This window comes from Abramis brama, assembly GCF_963993115.1.
Source record: "Abramis brama genome assembly, chromosome: 6".
NCBI lineage: Eukaryota > Metazoa > Chordata > Actinopteri > Cypriniformes > Leuciscidae > Abramis > Abramis brama.
In genome coordinates, this window is record NC_139968.1 from 36,482,966 (window position 1) to 36,502,102 (window position 19,137).

A 19,137-nucleotide genomic window follows, 5' to 3' on the forward strand; every position below is an offset into this window, starting at 1 on the left:
GAAAGGATCTTGTTTTGAGGGACAGACACACAACATGAGAGAACGAATTAAATGAAAGAGATAAAACACGCTCTCCTGACTTTCAGTCTGAAAAGCAACATTTATTCATGTTTTGTCTTTATAAACATATTTTACATATAATCCTCTATTCCTGGTGAACAAAAAAATACTGAGTATGAATAAATAGATGCAGATGATTCTAAAAGATGAACAGAGATTATATGATGAGAAACTGTCAATCACGTGCACCAGAACAAAACCAACTGTCAAAACTAATAACCAATGAAATATATATATATATATGTATGTAATATACACTCACCTAAAGGATTATTAGGAACACCATACTAATACTGTGTTTGACCCCCTTTCGCCTTCAGAACTGCCTTAATTCTATGTGGCATTGATTCAACAAGGTGCTGAAAGCATTCTTTAGAAATGTTGGCCCATATTGATAGGATAGCATCTTGCAGTTGATGGAGATTTGTGGGATGCACATCCAGGGCACGAAGCTCCCGTTCCACCACATCCCAAAGATGCTCTATTGGGTTGAGATCTGGTGACTGTGGGGGCCATTTTAGTACAGTGAACTCATTGTCATGTTCAAGAAACCAATTTGAAATGATTCGAGCTTTGTGACATGGTGCATTATCCTGCTGGAAGTAGCCATCAGAGGATGCCATCAACAAGGCATGATGGATCCATGTTCTCATTCTGTTTACGCCAAATTCTGACTCTACCATCTGAATGTCTCAACAGAAATCGAGACTCATCAGACCAGGCAACATTTTTCCAGTCTTCAACTGCCCAATTTTTGTGAGCTCGTGCAAATTGTAGCCTCTTTTTCCTATTTGTAGTGGAGATGAGTGGTACCCGGTGGGGTCTTCTGCTGTAGACCATCCGCCTCAAGGCTGTGCGTGCTGTGGCTTCACAAATGCTTTGCTGCATACCTCGGTTGTAACGAGTGGTTATTTCAGTCAAAGTTGCTCTTCTATCCGCTTCAATCAGTCGGCCCATTCTCCTCAGACCTCTAGCATCAACAAGGCATTTTCGCCCACAGGACTGCCACGTACTGGATGTTTTTCCCTTTTCACACCATTCTTTGTAAACCCTAGAAATGATTGTGCGTGAAAATCCCAGTAACTGAGCAGGGGTGCGTTTCCCGAAAGCATCGTTAGCCTACTATGGTCGCAAGTTCCGTCGATATCAGCATAGTTCAACGATTTGGTGTTTCCCGAAACCATCGTTCCAACGAACGTTCGCAAACAGCATCGCAAACTTGTTTGGTTGGAATGACAGCTCTCGAGCTGTCGTTAGAAGCATAGTTTCTAGTTTACATGAGATGTAGACTGAATAAACCCTTATCTTTAGCAAAATAAGCAAGCTGACATTCTTTACAACCCGTGTTATTTATTTAGAATACATACAAATGTCATTTACGTCTTTTAGTTTGTCAAGAGATTTAAAGCACCGTTTTTGAACACTGCGCATGTGCTAACGTGCTCTACTATGTAAGAACGAGCCAAATATTGAGTCTGGTAATAAAGCAAAATAACTGAGAAAAATTAGAAATGGTCTTCAGATGCCATGTCTGTAACTTATATGACAAAATCTAGCGTTAATTCGATCTCAAACTGATTAATTAAAATAAGTTATTAGTCCACCACGTGCGAGACGTCATAAACCAACGTGGTTGAACGATATTTTGCGACATACGGTTTCGGGAAACAGTCGTGACTAGCTAGTTAATTTCTCCAACAATGCATCGTACTATGGTAGTTAAGCAGCGAGCTATATAGTTGTACGGGAAACGCACCCCAGATTGTGAAATACTCAGACCGGCCCGTCTGGCACCAACAACCATGCCACGCTCAAAATGGCTTAAATCACCTTTCTTTCCCATTCTGACATTCAGTTTGGAGTTCAGGAGATTGTCTTGACCAGGACCACACCCCTAAATGCATTGAAGCAACTGCCATGTGATTGATTGATTAGATAATTGCATTAATGAGAAATTGAACAGGTGTTCCTAATAATCCTTTAGGTGAGTGTATATATATATATATATATATATATATATATATATATATATATATGTAAATCCACAACGTTTACTAGTGTTTTGAAGAAATTCTTTATACTGGATGTGCATACATTTAAAGAAAAAACACAAATATCACTGAACACATCAATGAAGTGATTTAAATGTACAAGACTTGCTTTTAACATAAATGACTCACCATGAACAGTAACATTGAAGATCTTTTCACTGTCGCTGCTGCTGATGATCTTCAGTTTATAAGCTCCAGAGTCTGTGTTTGTGATGTTCGTGATGGTCAGAGATCCAGTCTGATGATCCAGCTTCAGTCTGTTTCTGAATCTCTCAGTATCTTCATTACACTGAACATCTGTACAGATCTTACTCTGATCTCTATTGATTTGAGCGATACGAATGTCATTAAAATACCATCTAATTCTGTCTTGTTGGTTTGTTTGAACACCAGAGCTTAGAGTGACTGAATCTCCCTCCTTCACTGACACTTCAATTATATCAGCACCAGACAAACCTGAAGAAGAAATCAACAGTTCATAATCAGCCAAACAACATTATACAACAGGAAATAAATGTGAAAATGTTCATAAAGATTGTGTGTAGGGAAATATGTCTGGATTCATAATGTACCACAATTAAACAAACAGCAGAAAAACATTATTGATTTACAGGCCCTGTTCATGGAGATCGACCTTCCTGCAGAGTTCAGATCCAATCCTGGTTAAAAACTCCTGTCTGTAATTATCAAGCGTTCATGAATATCTTAAAGGTTTAGTTACCTATGATCACGCGCGTGAACTCGGCAATCGATTACTTTGGACTTCAACCGAAAAACAGGATGTAAACAGGTATTTGCGCTGGCTTAAATAACATCATTTTCATACATATCTTTCACATCTACTGCAGTCAGATTCACTCGTGTTCATTCAGAAGGAATCACTCACATTTTCTGTGCACTTGTAATGACACATCAAGGATGTTAAGAGGCTAAAAGCAGGTTTAGTACTTGCCCCATTGAAGTCAACAGGGTGCAAATTTTAAAAATAGAATAACTCGGTGTAGACAACACCGATTTTTGTCGTTGTTCTCTGTATTGACAGCACTCCAAATGTACAAAAAAATGAGCTCAATGTTAAAATTGACCGGAGTTCTCCTTTAATGATCTTTTTCAGTAGTTTTTGACCATGGTTGGAGCTGAATTTTACAAGAAGTTAGATCTCCAGGAACAGAATTTGGTTCTACAGCATGAGATCCAGAAATGTTGTGACAATCTGACAAATTTTAAAAACACATTGTGCACAGAAAGTTCACTTCACAACGACCCCATCATAAAGGACACCTCAATTCTCTAACTGCACTGCGAGGAGGCGAGGAACGAGGAGTGAGGATACACAGGTGTTTCCTATGCAGGAGTCTTCGGTTGCGTCCGAAAACGTAGGCAGTGATATTGTCTCATTGCTCTATCAGGCAATGACTTTGCAGGCAGTGATTTCAGACACACTTCTGAGGCAGTGTTATGTTTAATGATCTACAGCAAAATAGAGCGAGCTTAGGAGAAAACTAAGTGAATATTTAATGACTACAATGGTAATTTCTCGCTAGAAATGACATAAGTGGAAACCGTTGATCAAAAATTTATATTTACACACAAACTGACGACCAGCCGCAACTTTCAGACGCCATCTTTATGTTTCTAGCTCAACCGTCACAGAATGGAAAGCACATGATTGTGGGATATCAAAGGCAACGATGGATAGATCTGTCCTGCCTTCAAAAATCGATCAGATGAAGGAATCTCAGGAGATAGGAAGTGGAAATAACATTGCATTCGGACGTGTCTTGATGCCTTCTGACCTTGAAATGTGTCCTCTGAAGGCAGCATTTATCAGTTTTCAGATGCAGCCCATCTTGTAGAGAAAGCTTATGCATGTAAGCCATAAATTCTCCTCCTCATATCTGTCACAATCATTTTTATGTATGTTTTACCTTTGCAGTTTAAATAAACCACACATCTTATATATTTAGCCGGGCATCTTGCTTTATTATTAATTATTCTTAAAAAAAATTAAATAACCAAACTTAAACAATATAAGGCCAGATCCTTTGAGCGCAGCTGATAACGCTGTGAAGTGACCCTCGTACGAGTCAAATAACAACACCCACTGCAAAAAAAAAAAGATAAATGTATTTCTTTTGAATAAAAATCGATAAGATAAGAGAGACTAAAACATAAGCTTAATATCTTACCATGAATGATGAAACACACGAGAAATAAAGGCAACAGAAGCTTCATTTCCACCACTTCTCATTTAAAACATCATTGCATCTTATAGCGCTCTGGTCCTCCTCTGCATTGACGTCGACGCGAAAGTGAAAGTAATTGCCTATTTTGGAATGCTTATCCACGCACTGCGACGACGTAGTGACGCTTCGTCATGTTGTTTGATCTTTACGATCACATAATTGTTGCAAATATAATATTATTTTGTAGGGTTTACGATGTTGTGGGGTGAAACGCAGCACTCGATTATGTGTCCCCGCGCCCTAAACGTGTTTAACCCTCGAGTCTACTGCATAGCGTTGCCCCAAGGCAACGGAAAGTTTTCTTAAGCCCTATGTTCAGTACATTTTTCTTTAAATGATTGCAACCAATTAGAATGTTTCAAAAAGCATCAAAGAACAGTCCAACAAGGTTTGGGAGTCACAATCAAACACCATTTGAAGGCGGGACGTCCTTTTCTGACATGGTCACAGGAGCACATGTGTGAGATGAAAGCAAGATTTTTTGCTTTAGTAATCTTATTTAAAATGACATGAACTGTAAATAAAAAATATGTGTGTGAATGAAGGTGTAGAGAAGCCTTTTGGCAGGTTTTGTGAAGTTTTTATTTTATTTTGCATGTTCACAAATTCGTTTTTTCTTTTTGTTGCCTCAGGGCAACGTTGTGTGATAAGGGGTACTTTTCAAGGATGTCTTGGACAATACCTCACAATGGCAAATAATGTGTTACAAGTATGCTAGTGCACATTTGCTCATTTCATTCGTTTTTGTTACACACACACACAAATACACACACACACACACACAAATTATGTTGAAAAGTCAGTCTTGATTAAAAAGCTTTCAAAATCCATTTTTTGGTTACATCTCACCCCAGAGAATGTTTAACCCTATGGGGTAAATTGTAACATTTCACTCCTCCTGTTTGCAACTAAACCATGCATTTTATGTTTGTTCTGCAAGATAATAGCTATAGCTCAAACTTGTAAGTTTGAATCACATTTTGAATGAAAAGCAACATGAGTCAAACACAAGAAGCGTTTATGAACCTTATTTTGTCCAGCAAAAGACATTTAATAACTATTTTTTTACTCCAAACTCACTTCATAACATCAGTCGAGTGTTTGAAATAGCATTTTAATTAGCATTGATTGGATTAGTTTAATTAAAATTGCATTATAAATATACTTTATTATTATGGAAATAACTGAGGAGGCTTGAAGAACACAGATAAATCATGTATTGTTGTAGTTGTGTGTTTATTACATTATGTTTAATCATTCAAAGCATATCTTTCTATCTTCTTTTTATTCAGTTATATGATGTCCATATACATATGATGTATAAATACGATGCCCATAGGGGATTTCCTGTAACGACATGTGTTATATTACTTACTATTACTGAGGCATATTTGGAGTTTCTGCACAAGGGCGCAAAACCCAGCAAAACAAACCTGTTATTTAAAAAAAAAAAAAATGTTTTATAAAATTCATTTTAACCCTTAAAGAGTTTCTGTATCTTGGGGGATGCTGTAGGGGGAAGGGCCATGGGGGGAGGGGCATTATGTGGTTATAGTTGATGAGAAACACTGATGGGGTGATGGGTCATGTAATCAGGTCATGTGACTTTATGCCAACATTCCAAACATTTGTATCAAAATCCAAAATGGAAGCATACGTAGACAAAGACACTGGCCATGAGGTAAGTGTTTTTATATTTTTCACGATTATGATATTTTAGAGTGATTTTGTTTTAGAAAATAGTTTTTTAAGGATAGTTTTACATGTTCTTGTGGATATTTTTAAAATTATCTTCTCACAACTTTGATTATCAGGCATTGAATGCCTGTATCCTGGGGGATACATTGCCCATATAAGGGTATTTAACAGGGCTGATCACTCACAGATATTGTTATGTTTTGAGGCCTGTTCTCTACAGATATTGAATAGGATAAAGGTTTTTCTTTAGTTGTGGTGTGGTGTGGTGTGGTGTGTAGTGTAACGTAGTGTAGTGTAACGTAGTGTAATGTAATGTAGTGTAGTGTAGTGTAACGTAGTGTAGTGTAGTGTAATGTAGTGTAGTGTGGTGTAGTGTGAAGTAGTGTAGTGTAAAGTAGTGCAGTGTAAAGTAGTGTAAAGTAGTGTAGTGTAAAGTAGTGTAGTGTAATGTAATGTAGTGTAGTGTAGTGTAACGTAGTGTAGTGTAAAGTAGTGTAGTGTAAAGTAGTGTAGTGTAAAGTAGTATAGTGTAGTGTAGTGTAGTGTAATGTGGTGTAGTGTAGTGTAATGTAGTGTAGTGTAATGTAGTGTAGTGTAATGTAGTGTAGTGTAATGTAGTGTAGTGTGGTGTAGTGTAAAGTAGTGTAGTGTAATGTAGTGTAGTGTAAAGTAGTGTAGTGTAGTGTAGTGTAATGTAATGTAGTGTAGTGTAGTGTAAAGTAGTGTAGTGTAAAGTAGTGTAGTGTAAAGTAGTGTAGTGTAATGTAGTGTAACGTAGTGTAGTGTAGTGTAACGTAGTGTAGTGTAATGTAATGTAGTGTAGTGTAGTGTAGGGTGGTGTAGTGTAAAGTAGTGTAGTGTAAAGTAGTGTAGTGTAATGTAGTGTAGTGTAAAGTAGTGTAGTGTAGTGTAATGTAATGTAGTGTAGTGTAGTGTAACGTAGTGTAGTGTAAAGTAGTGTAGTGTAAAGTAGTGTAGTGTAAAGTAGTGTAGTGTAATGTAGTGTAGTGTAAAGTAGTGTAGTGTAATGTAATGTAGTGTAGTGTAACGTAGTGTAGTGTAAAGTAGTGTAGTGTAATGTAGTGTAGTGTAAAGTAGTGTAGTGTAATGTAATGTAGTGTAGTGTAGTGTAATGTAGTGTAGTGTAGTGTAGTGTAACGTAGTGTAGTGTAGTGTGGTGTAGTAGTGTAAAGTAGTGTAGTGTAATGTAGTGTAGTGTAGTGTAATGTAGTGTAGTGTAATGTAATGTAGTGTAGTGTAACGTAGTGTAGTGTAGTGTGGTGTAGTGTAAAGTAGTGTAGTGTAATGTAGTGTAATGTAGTGTAGTGTAGTGTAGTGTAGTGTAGTGTGGTGTGGTGTAGTGTAAAGTAGTGTAGTGTAATGTAGTGTAGTGTAGTGTAGTGTAGTGTGGTGTAGTGTAAAGTAGTGTAGTGTAATGTAGTGTAGTGTAATGTAGTGTAGTGTAGTGTAGTGTAGTGTAGTGTAGTGTAATGTAGTGTAGTGTGGTGTGTGGTGTAGTGTAATGTAGTGTGGTGTAGTGTAATGTGGTGTAGTGTAGTGTAGTGTAGTGTAATGTAGTGTAGTGTAATGTAGTGTAGTGTAATGTAGTGTAGTGTAACGTAGTGTAGTGTGGTGTAGTGTAAAGTAGTGTAGTGTGGTGTAGTGTAAAGTAGTGTAGTGTAGTGTAGTGTAGTGTAGTGTAGTGTAATGTAGTGTAGTGTAGTGTAGTGTAGTGTAATGTAGTGTAGTGTGGTGTGTGGTGTAGTGTAATGTAGTGTGGTGTAGTGTAATGTGGTGTAGTGTAGTGTAGTGTAGTGTAGTGTAATGTAGTGTAGTGTAATGTAGTGTAGTGTAATGTAGTGTAGTGTAGTGTAGTGTAATGTGGTGTAGTGCAATGTAGTGTAGTGTAGTGTAATGTAGTGTAGTGTAATGTAGTGTGGTGTAGTGTAGTGTAACGTAGTGTAGTGTAGTGTAATGTAATGTAGTGTAGTGTAGTGTAGTGTGGTGTAGTGTAGTGTAAAGTAGTGTAGTGTAATGTAGTGTAGTGTAGTGTGGTGTAGTGTAAAGTAGTGTAGTGTAATGTAGTGTATAGTGTAGTGTGGTGTAGTGTAAAGTAGTGTAGTGTAGTGTAATGTAATGTAGTGTAGTGTAGTGTAACGTAGTGTAGTGTAAAGTAGTGTAGTGTAAAGTAGTGTAGTGTAAAGTAGTGTAGTGTAAAGTAGTGTAGTGTAATGTAGTGTAGTGTAAAGTAGTGTAGTGTAATGTAATGTAGTGTAGTGTAGTGTAACGTAGTGTAGTGTAAAGTAGTGTAGTGTAATGTAGTGTAGTGTAAAGTAGTGTAGTGTAATGTAATGTAGTGTAGTGTAGTGTAGTGTAGTGTAGTGTAGTGTAACGTAGTGTAGTGTAGTGTGGTGTAGTGTAAAGTAGTGTAGTGTAATGTAGTGTAGTGTAGTGTAATGTAGTGTAGTGTAATGTAATGTAGTGTAGTGTAATGTAGTGTAGTGTAGTGTAGTGTAACGTAGTGTAGTGTAGTGTGGTGTAGTGTAAAGTAGTGTAGTGTAATGTAGTGTAATGTAGTGTAGTGTAGTGTAGTGTAGTGTAGTGTGGTGTAGTGTAAAGTAGTGTAGTGTAATGTAGTGTAGTGTAGTGTAGTGTGGTGTAGTGTAAAGTAGTGTAGTGTAGTGTAGTGTAGTGTAGTGTAGTGTAGTGTAGTGTAGTGTAATGTAGTGTAGTGTGGTGTGTGGTGTAGTGTAATGTAGTGTGGTGTAGTGTAATGTGGTGTAGTGTAGTGTAGTGTAGTGTAATGTAGTGTAGTGTAATGTAGTGTAGTGTAGTGTAGTGTAATGTAGTGTAGTGTAGTGTAATGTAGTGTAGTGTAATGTAGTGTAGTGTAACGTAGTGTAGTGTAGTGTAACGTAGTGTAGTGTGGTGTAGTGTAAAGTAGTGTAGTGTGGTGTAGTGTAGTGTAGTGTAGTGTAGTGTAGTGTAGTGTAATGTAGTGTAGTGTAGTGTAGTGTAATGTAGTGTAGTGTGGTGTGTGGTGTAGTGTAATGTAGTGTGGTGTAGTGTAATGTGGTGTAGTGTAGTGTAGTGTAGTGTAGTGTAGTGTAGTGTAGTGTAGTGTAGTGTAATGTAGTGTAGTGTAATGTAGTGTAGTGTAGTGTAGTGTAATGTGGTGTAGTGCAATGTAGTGTAGTGTAGTGTAATGTAGTGTAGTGTAATGTAGTGTGGTGTAGTGTAGTGTAACGTAGTGTAGTGTAGTGTAATGTAATGTAGTGTAGTGTAGTGTAGTGTGGTGTAGTGTAGTGTAAAGTAGTGTAGTGTAATGTAGTGTAGTGTAGTGTGGTGTAGTGTAAAGTAGTGTAGTGTAATGTAGTGTATAGTGTAGTGTGGTGTAGTGTAAAGTAGTGTAGTGTAGTGTAATGTAGTGTTGTGTAATGTAGTGTAGTGTAATGTAGTGTGTAGTGTAGTGTAGTGTAGTGTAGTGTAAAGTAGTGTAGTGTAGTGTAATGTAGTGTAGTGTAGTGTAGTGTAGTGTAGTGTAGTGTAAAAGTTGTCATATGAACTATAATAAAAAAGAATACATTGCAAAATGTTACCCTAAATGGGCAATGTATCTCGGGAGATATGACAAATGCATGAACTGTGTCATTTTAGTCTAGATACATACAAAAATAGCAATTAATAATTTTTCCATCAAATTTATTTATGCTTGCCCCTTTAAGGGTTAAAGTGCAAATTGCAATTTAAAAATGATTTTTTTCTCCAAATCATGCAACCCTACCCAGCAAAGAGAGAACGTTGGCACATCGTACCCAACCTTCTAACAACGTTTTTAACAACATGGCCAAAAAGTTGCTAAAACTATGTTGAGTGGTGAAGGTTGTTACGGAGTTGTCACAATGTTGACATTAAACCACCGTTGAACTTGAGGGCCATTGCTTAAGGTAGTGCCAAGGGTGTCTGGACAACATATGTACTCGTCACTGCCCTGAAGCGCGAAAATCAGCCTTAATTTACCTCAATAAGATACATAATTATTCAAACACAACTTACAATGTCCTTGTCTAATATGACATTTATTTGTTCTTTCAAACTGGAGGGACAGAACAACGTTAACTGATAAATAAACCAGCAGCCATATCACCCTGTAGCCCAAGACTGGTTGCCCCCTGAAGCTAAGCAGGGTTGAGCCTGGTTAGTACCTGGATGGGAGACCTTCTGGGAAAACCAGGTTGCTGCTGGAAGAGGTGTTAGTGAGGCCAGCAGGGGGCGCTCACCCTGTGGTCTGAGTGGGTCCTAACGCCCCAGTATAGTGATGGGGACACTATACTGTCAAAAGAGCACCGTCCTTCGGATGAGACGTTAAACCGAGGTCCTGACTCTCTGTGGTCATTAAAAATCCCAGGATGTCCTTCGAAAAAGAGTAGGGGTGTAACCCCGGCATCCTGGCCAAATTTGCCCCTTGCCCCTTGCCCCAAATTTGCCCCTCTGTCCATCATGGCCTCCTAATCATCCCCATATACTGATTGGCTTCATCACTGTCTCCTCTCCACCAGTAAGCTGGTGTGTGGTGGGCGTACTGGCGCAATATGGCTGCCGTCGCATCATCCAGGTGGATGCTGCACATTGTTGGTGGTTGAGGAGATTCCCCCTTCTATGTAAAGCGCTTTGAGTGCAGAGAAAAGCGCTATATAAATGTAAGGAATTATTATTAAATAAAGGAGTTTGTGATCTTGTGTAAATTACAGTATCAGTTTATGCTAACTTAAGCTATGTTTATTTTAGTATTCAGACATCCTTTAATTCTTACCATTAGGAAAAGTGTTGAACATCTTCTGGTCAGGTATGACAATTATTTCAACTATATGCCAAAAGTTATAAGACATAATGAAGCCAAAATTATTTTGATGAGAAAATTGACATTTCAGCACTCCTTGAACAGACAGCAACTTAAAGGTGCAGTGTGTAATTTTTAGCGGCATCTAGTGGTGAGGTTGAAAATTGTAACCAGCAGAAGTTACGGGCCGACAGGAAAAGATGTAGTCGTCTGAGACAGCAGAAAGTAGCCAGTTAAGCAAAGTGGTTTCTTTACAAAGGTAAATTAAGAAATTAGGTTTACTTAATTGTTCAGTAAATCGATATGTTATTGTGAATATTATTGTCACTTGTTCATCATTGTTTCAGTGTTTTATTCACTGACTTTTGCTAGCTTCTTTGCACACAAAACATAACATGGTAAATGGGGGATAACTAGCCTATATCTAGCATAAAAAAATTAATTCTCAGGACGTCGTCTAGCAGTTGATGAATGTTGCGCAACAACATTGCTACAGCCCTGTCACGTCTTACTATTGGCCAGCATCACACATGACCAGCGTCGGCCAATAGTGTGCCTACGTTCTTCTTACCAGAACCAGGAAGCATGACCATATTAGCCCAGTTCTGTCAACACTGCACTGGCTCCCTATTAAACATTGTATACATTTTAAAATATTGCTGATTACTTACAAAGCACTAAATGGTTTAGCTCCACAGTACTTGAGTGAGCTCTTAACGCATTATAGTCCTTCACGTCTATTGCGATCTCAAAATTCCGGCCAGTTGATAATACCTAGAATATCAAAAATCGACTGCTGGCGGTAGATCCTTCTCCTATTTAGCACCAAAACTTTGGAACAGTCTTCCTAACACAGACACACTCTGCCAGTTCAAAGCTAGACTGAAGACACATCTCTTTGACCTAGCATTCACATAATACATTATAGACTTCTATAATTCAATGTTAGGCTGCATAGATTAGGTCATCCAGAACCGGGAACACTTCCCATAAATCCTGATGTACTTGTTACATCATAAGAAGAATGGCATCTACGCTTATATTAGTCTCTCTCTTTATCCAGAGGTTTACCGCAGTCCGCCGGTATCCAGATCTGACGAAGGACCTGCGCCTGGACACGGCGACAACACAGTCCTGAAGTGTCAACTAGTCACTCCCCTGTGAAGGCCTCCCTTTACCTCTGTACAGATAAAGCGTTGTCATGATAATTCCGGTTCATGTGGCAACGCGGAAGCGATACAAATTTTGTATTATAAATTTTAAGGCCAGACAAGTAGTAAGTTGAGGGTTGATTTGTAGGGAAGGACTACACGTCTGCGCACATACATTCAAACGCACATACCTACAGACTGAACTCGTAATATGCATGTGCACGCCATTGCCGTTCTCACTGGTTCGCGTTTTTGAAGTTTACGCAGAAAGAACTTATTTTCTGTTAAAACAGTTTTGTGTTAGCAGCCCCTAAGTTAATAACTAATGCTCGTTGCGACGGAAGTGAATCAATCAATCTAACTTTAGCAGGGCTGCATTTTTCCAAAAGCATCGAAAGCCTAAGTTGATCGTAAAAACGATCGTACGACTGATCTTAATATTATGGTCTGTTTCCCAAAAGCATCGTAGCTTTAGTAGCACTTGAAAATCTTCATAGAACTACGAGTGCTCTGGAGTAATCATACATCCCCAAGTGCATCGTAAGAAGACTTAGGACACCTGCAGGACAACCGGCAGATTACACTTTTATCTAGAATTAACAGATTACACTGCAAAGTGAGTATAAATATAAGGTTTTGAATGTAGTTTTTTATTGTACACTTTATTGTACTTGTTTTTTTGTTTAAATGAATGTATAAATTAAATAATAAAAAAGGGAAGAAAAAATACACATCTAAATTAAATGATTGAACAAAATAAAATCATAAAAGTACGAAGCAATATGGGAAATATGCTTCAAAGACTGGGCAAAATATGGATGATTAAAAAAAAAAAAAAAATCTGTCAATGACTTGCTGACGTGCACGAAAACCAGCCACTGTATTTCTTGCAGACCACCTTCCCTGATCTTTGAACACCCCGGGTTGCAGTTAGTTTGCAATGTCCACCCAGATGTTTTTTTTTTTTTTTTCCTTGAATGGTGTCCTTCAAATCTGTTAAAAATAACATCTTTGTTTCGCTCTATCTCCTCTAAAATTAGGCCTACATTAATTTAATCTTTTTTGAAAGGTATCTTTTCTTGTTTGTTTTTTTGTTCATACATTTTATCAGTAGGCTATCTCCGCCTGAATGTAGTTTTTAGACTTGTCTTGATTGCTAATCCACAGATGACGATTATTAGGTTAAACCTAATAATTAAGGCTAAACGTTCAGAATACGTATGTATAATATCTATCTATCTATCTATCTATCTATCTATCTATCTATCTATCTATCTATCTATCTATCTATCTATCTATCTATCTATCTATCTATCTATCTATCTATATCTTAACATTCACAGAGGCACACATGTAAAGTCAGAATTTTGACAAGAAAATACACAATTACCACTTATGTGGGGTTTAATGGAAAAGTAATGTACTATAATATAATATAATATAATATAATATAATATAATATAATATAATATAATATAATATAATATAATATAATATAATTTTTGATAATCATATTTCACTAACATTCTTTTAAAGCAGGATTAACATTTGAATGAGAACAAAATGTTCTAGTACTTTGCCAAAGTGTAATAACGGGTGCAGGTTACAAGACTAGATGGCTTTTTGAAAGTAAATATATATATATAATCAAAAGTTTCAAATGTACTTCTGCCCAGTAAAAGAGGAGGGGGTTTACTGAATTGCATTTATGAACAACCAATCATATTACAACAAATATATATAACTAAATCATGCCACCTTTGCCATGCATACCTATACTATATCAACTGCTGTACTCTTTTTGTCATGAGGATTTCCTGTGATTGGAATGAGGTCCTCCAGCTGGGATTAAAGCACATTCAAAGGCATTATCTGGAGTCTGTCTGGTTACTGCTGCACAGCAGGTTAGTGCAAAACTAGAGACCTTATTCACGAGTGAAAGTGTTCATAGAGAAAGACGTCGTCCAACTCAGGAATGAAAACCGGAGGATAATCTGGATTGGTCGTACCAGTCGTAGGTGTCTGGTAGACACTTGGACCATGGGTGTCTGGTCTATGAGACACCATTACTTAAGTCACAGGAATTTCTACCACAGTACCAAGGCCAAAAATGTTCCTAAGTATTGTCACTAACTGAGACTCACCAGTGACAGAAACACTGAAGTGTCTAATGATGTCGCTGCTGCCGCTGCTGATCTGTAGTTTATGTTCTCCAGAGTCTGTGTTTCTGGTGTTTGTGATGATCAGAGATCCAGTCTGATGATCCAGCTTCAGTCTGTCTCTGAATCTCTCTTTACACTGAACATCTGTACAGATCTTACTCTGATCTCCAGTGATTTCAGCGATGAAAGTGTCATTAAAATACCATTTCATCAAATCATTTGTGTTTATTACACCAGGCAAAAAGTGACAGATTCTCCCTCCCTCACTAACTTTCTTTTCATTTTATCTTGTTCAGCAGCAGAAACACCTGAAACACAGACCAACAGATGATTGGAGGATATTTTTGCTAAAAAAAAAAAAAAACTATAACATGAAATAACTGTGGATATGAAAGGGATTTTCATGCTCTTTATTCACTTTCAGTCTGAAAAGCAACATTTCTCTACAACATGTTGTGTTTATGAACATATTTTGTCTTATCTTTTTTCTTTTTTTCTTACATCAAATCCTCTTCACTTTGGATTAAGAGTTAAATATGATATAACACGTGTATAAAAACAGAAAATTAGAGAAACTAGCAGATTAACAAAAACACACCAATGGAAAAACAAAACAGTTAAATAATGGTGAACTAAATTTGTAGTTAAATCTACCATATCCACTTAGAAACAAATGAATGTGTTTTTAAAGAAATTATTTTGTACTGTGTGTAAATTAATATGCAGCTAAAGAGAAATAACACCTCTGAATGTCACTGTGAATATAAATAGCACTAAGTACATGCAGTTTGCAGTTTAAATGTACATGACTTGCTTTTTAACATAATGACTCATACACAGAAACACTGAAGCGCTTTATACTGGACATGCTGCTGCTGTCCTTTAGATAATAAACTCCAGAGTCTGTAGTTGTGATATCTGTGATGGTCAGAGATCCGGTCTGATGATCCAGCTCCAGTCTGCCTCTGAATCTCTCAGTACACTGAACATCCATGTGGAATGGGAATCTTCCATAGGTTCTTTCCCCGTTAATGGTCAGAGATGCTGGGATAAGCTCCAGCATCCCTGTGCTTTTACAGTGGGTAATCCATCTGGACCATAGATATAAACATTGCTCTTCACTGAGCTTACTAAGATCTATGGTTATTTTTTCCCTGAAAAGGGTCCAAGATGCTGGGATAGTCTCCAGCATCTTTGTGATTTTACAGTGGGTAAATATCTCTGGATGATGTCTGGACAACGGATAGAAGCATGGCTCTTCACTGAGCTTAATAAAATATTCAGGAACGTCAGCTATGCTACTGGACTGAAAATACCAAGTCCATCTGTCTCGTTGGTTTGTTTGAACACCAGTGAGTAGAGTGACTGAATCTCCCTCCATCACTGACACTGACACGCCTTCTGATCCAACAATGTAAAACCCTAGAAGAAGAAATGAACAGTTAATTATAAGCCAAATAAAATTATACAACAGGAAAGTGCAGTGAAAATGTTTACCCATATCAATACCTAAGGAAATTGTGCTATTTTCCAAGACATGGAGATAAAATAGTTTTTTTTTTTTTTTTTTTTTTTTTTTTACATATCGTCATTATTTTTAATCCTGCTATTTTAGTCTCCCACATAAATAGCTGTACATCTACAGGGACACATTTTCAAGATTTTGGCCATAATGTTTTACATTCACGCCTCTGAAACTGATCTGGGCTGCGATTGAAACTGCCACGTTCGTTTTTGGCCCATGCAACGCTTCACAATTACATTTTCAGACAATACAGTGCAAATGCAAACATTTTAAAAAGTGAAAGCACACATGTATTTTTACTTTTTCCGGTTAATTCATCAATGAATAATTGTCCGTTTCTGTCTTTTTTTCTTTTTTTTTTGACTCCAAAAATTATCATTTGAATAGCCTAAATTAAAACTAACTGATTTTCTTTCTTTCCTTATATCTTTTAGAAGAAAAAAAATCTGTCTGCTGTAAAGCAAATATTTTGGAATATAAATATTTTTGAAAAAAAACTTTTTGACTTTCTTGGTTTGTGTAAATTCACTTATTATTATTTTTATAAATATATACAAGATACAATAAAATACAATTAAGTTTTTTTATATAAAATAATGGCATTTTTAATCATTTAAAAAAAAAACGCCAACACACCGCAAAACACAGCATAGTTCAAAACATAATAATCATAATTAATAATTGGTTAACATTCACTCTCAGTCTTTATTCACCTATTTATCATGGTTTCTTAAATAATTAATACATACAAGTATGGAATACAAATACATAGTTCTAATAGGGCACATTGGCAGTGTGACAACATGCCCCACCTGTTCAACTGGGATTAAAACCCTGCTAGTGTCTTCTGTTGGTTAACCTGACCACGTTAAAGAACTCTCTCAACTGTTTAATAACATATTGGAGATTAAAATAGTATCAGATTTGTCTAATTTTAAATAAACACAAAAACAGAAATGAAAAAATAACTTAAGACATTTATTTGTGCTTTGATTAAATAAATGTCCATTGATATCTTCAGAAGAATATATATATATATATATATATATATATATATATATATATATATATATATATATATATATATATATAAATTCTCTACATAGTGTTATGGCAACTAGTAAATACCCGAAGTTTCGTCATGCTAGCTGTGTGTGAAGTTTTACAACTAGCCCCGCTCACCGCTAACCGATAAGTTAGCCTACTAAGAAAAACTACGTCACGTTTGTTTTTATCGTTGATAGTAACATTAAAGACTTACTAAAATCACACACACGTAGGTAGAACGACAATAAGAGCAAAATCGAGGCGACATGCTTCATTTTAACAATTTTTGGAAATGTGCTCCGTGGTAGTGAAGGCGACTCCATTTCACCTGTTAAAGTGAAAGTAATAATTTAGAAGGCTCCCTATGCACTGTAGCACGATGACGTGGCCAGTGTTGTATTCCTGTGAAAACTGTTCTAGTGGGTGGAGTAATCATGAATATTCATTATATTCCCCCTGTTGTGGGCGTGGCCTTGAAACAACACGCAAACGAGTGGAACTGAAAATATCAGTGCACGCTCCTCAGATCTCAATCTGTCTCTAACGGATTATTTCGAAAAGGTAAGGTAAGGAAGTTTCACTGTTAATCATTAAATCCAACTGTTTACATTTTCAAAACATTTTTATTTCGTCAAAAACAGTCCCTCAAGGATTAAATGAGCCAAACTGAGCAATTCTTTAAAAATGTGCCAATCAGCCATTGTGCAAAACACACACGTACACACTTCAAAGTCAGGGGGGGTATTCTAGAAAGCAGGTTATGTGATACCCGGGTATGTTTAAAGGTGACCTATTATGCCATTTTCACATAATGTACGTATTATACATCTCTGATGTCCTCAGAATGTGTCTGTGAAGTTTCAGCTCAAAAAATCACCCAGATTTATGGTATAGCTTGTCAAAGTTGCACCTTTTTGGGTGTGAGGGAAAACCTCCTGGATATCTGATAGGAGAATGGTGATGATTGGAGTGATTTGACAGCTGATCGCGGCCTACGTGGCCTGTCTGAAGTAACGCTGCGCTCAATTTTTAATATATTTTGCATTTAAAATATTTTTGGTAACACTTTACTTGAAGGGGTGTGCATAAGACTGACATGATACCTTCATAATCATAACATGACATATGTCATGAATACGAAGGAGGTTTTGCATGTTTATGACAACTGTCATTAAGTGTCATTCGCTCAATTATGACATTTTTAATGCAAATATGACATTGTTTGAGATGTCTTTGTTATGGCAACTTGACATAAACCAATACATCATAACCTGTCAGTGTCTTTGTCATGACAACTTGACATTACTAAGACAACATAACCTGTCATAAATATGTCATAACATGACATAGCAGATTAATTATCAAACTTAAGAAACTACTTAGCTTTATGGATTGAATTTGTCATTAAAATGACATTTTTTTGAGGTCAAGAAAAATATCCATGACACAGTTATAATGGCCCCATGACAGCCAATGTCAAAACCAACCACATAACAGTTTAATGTAATGTTGTTAACCCATAAAGCTAAGTGGTTTCTTAAGATTGATCATTAATCTGCTATGTCATGTTTATGACATATTTATGTTGTCTTGGTATTGTCAAGTTGTTATGACACTGACAGGTTATGATGTTTTGGTTTTATGTCAAGTTGTCATGACAAAGACATCTCAAACAATGTCATATTTGCATTAAAAATGTCATAATTGAGCGAATGACACTTAATGACATAAACATGCATAAAACCTTCATATTCATGACATATGTCATGTCATGATTATGAAGGTGTCATGTCAGTCTTATGCACACCCCTTCAAGTAAAGTGTTACCATATTTTTAAATTTATTTTATTCTTCCCTCTTTCTGAAAACATCTTGGCGACATGGCAGCCATCGACTGAGTCAGCCCTGTAAACCTGTTGGTCAGTGGAAATATTCACACGGTCTCATCCAAGATGATGTCCCACTGGCAGAGGCCTTACCAGGGTCTCTATTGTGGCAGCCCATCCAGGGTCTCCCTGCTCCGCTCAATAAAAGTCAGCAATCTTTTTTTTTTTTTTTTTTTTATGTAATGTAAACTTTTATTTTGTTTTTCTGATCTTAAATCTAGTGGATATTAATAATTCAAATATTTGTGACAGTAATTTATTTGGTTTTAAAAGTGAAAGGGCTTGAAAAAAAAAAATATTATTATTATTAAGTTCCTTGAACCAGCAGATTATCTAATTACTTCTCTGAACTGTATGTATTGAAAGTATGCCTGGTTCAGAATGTTATATTTCATAGGAATTTGGTGTGTTAGATTTTTAATAGATAAGATAGTGAACTATCTTTTAAACTAACCATGATTCTAACATCTA

The 19,137-nt window shown here is 36.6% G+C and overlaps 1 long non-coding RNA gene across 1 annotated transcript; it reads right to left on the bottom strand.

The window, feature by feature from the left end:
- Positions 1-14,603: 14,603 nt before the first annotated feature.
- On the bottom strand, positions 14,604-17,147 carry LOC311085232. The gene is made up of 2 exons (XR_014606752.1): positions 16,995-17,147; positions 14,604-15,630 (listed from the first exon to the last, which is right to left on the bottom strand). It is a non-coding gene; the product is annotated as an uncharacterized lncRNA (long non-coding RNA).
- Positions 17,148-19,137: the final 1,990 nt, after the last annotated feature.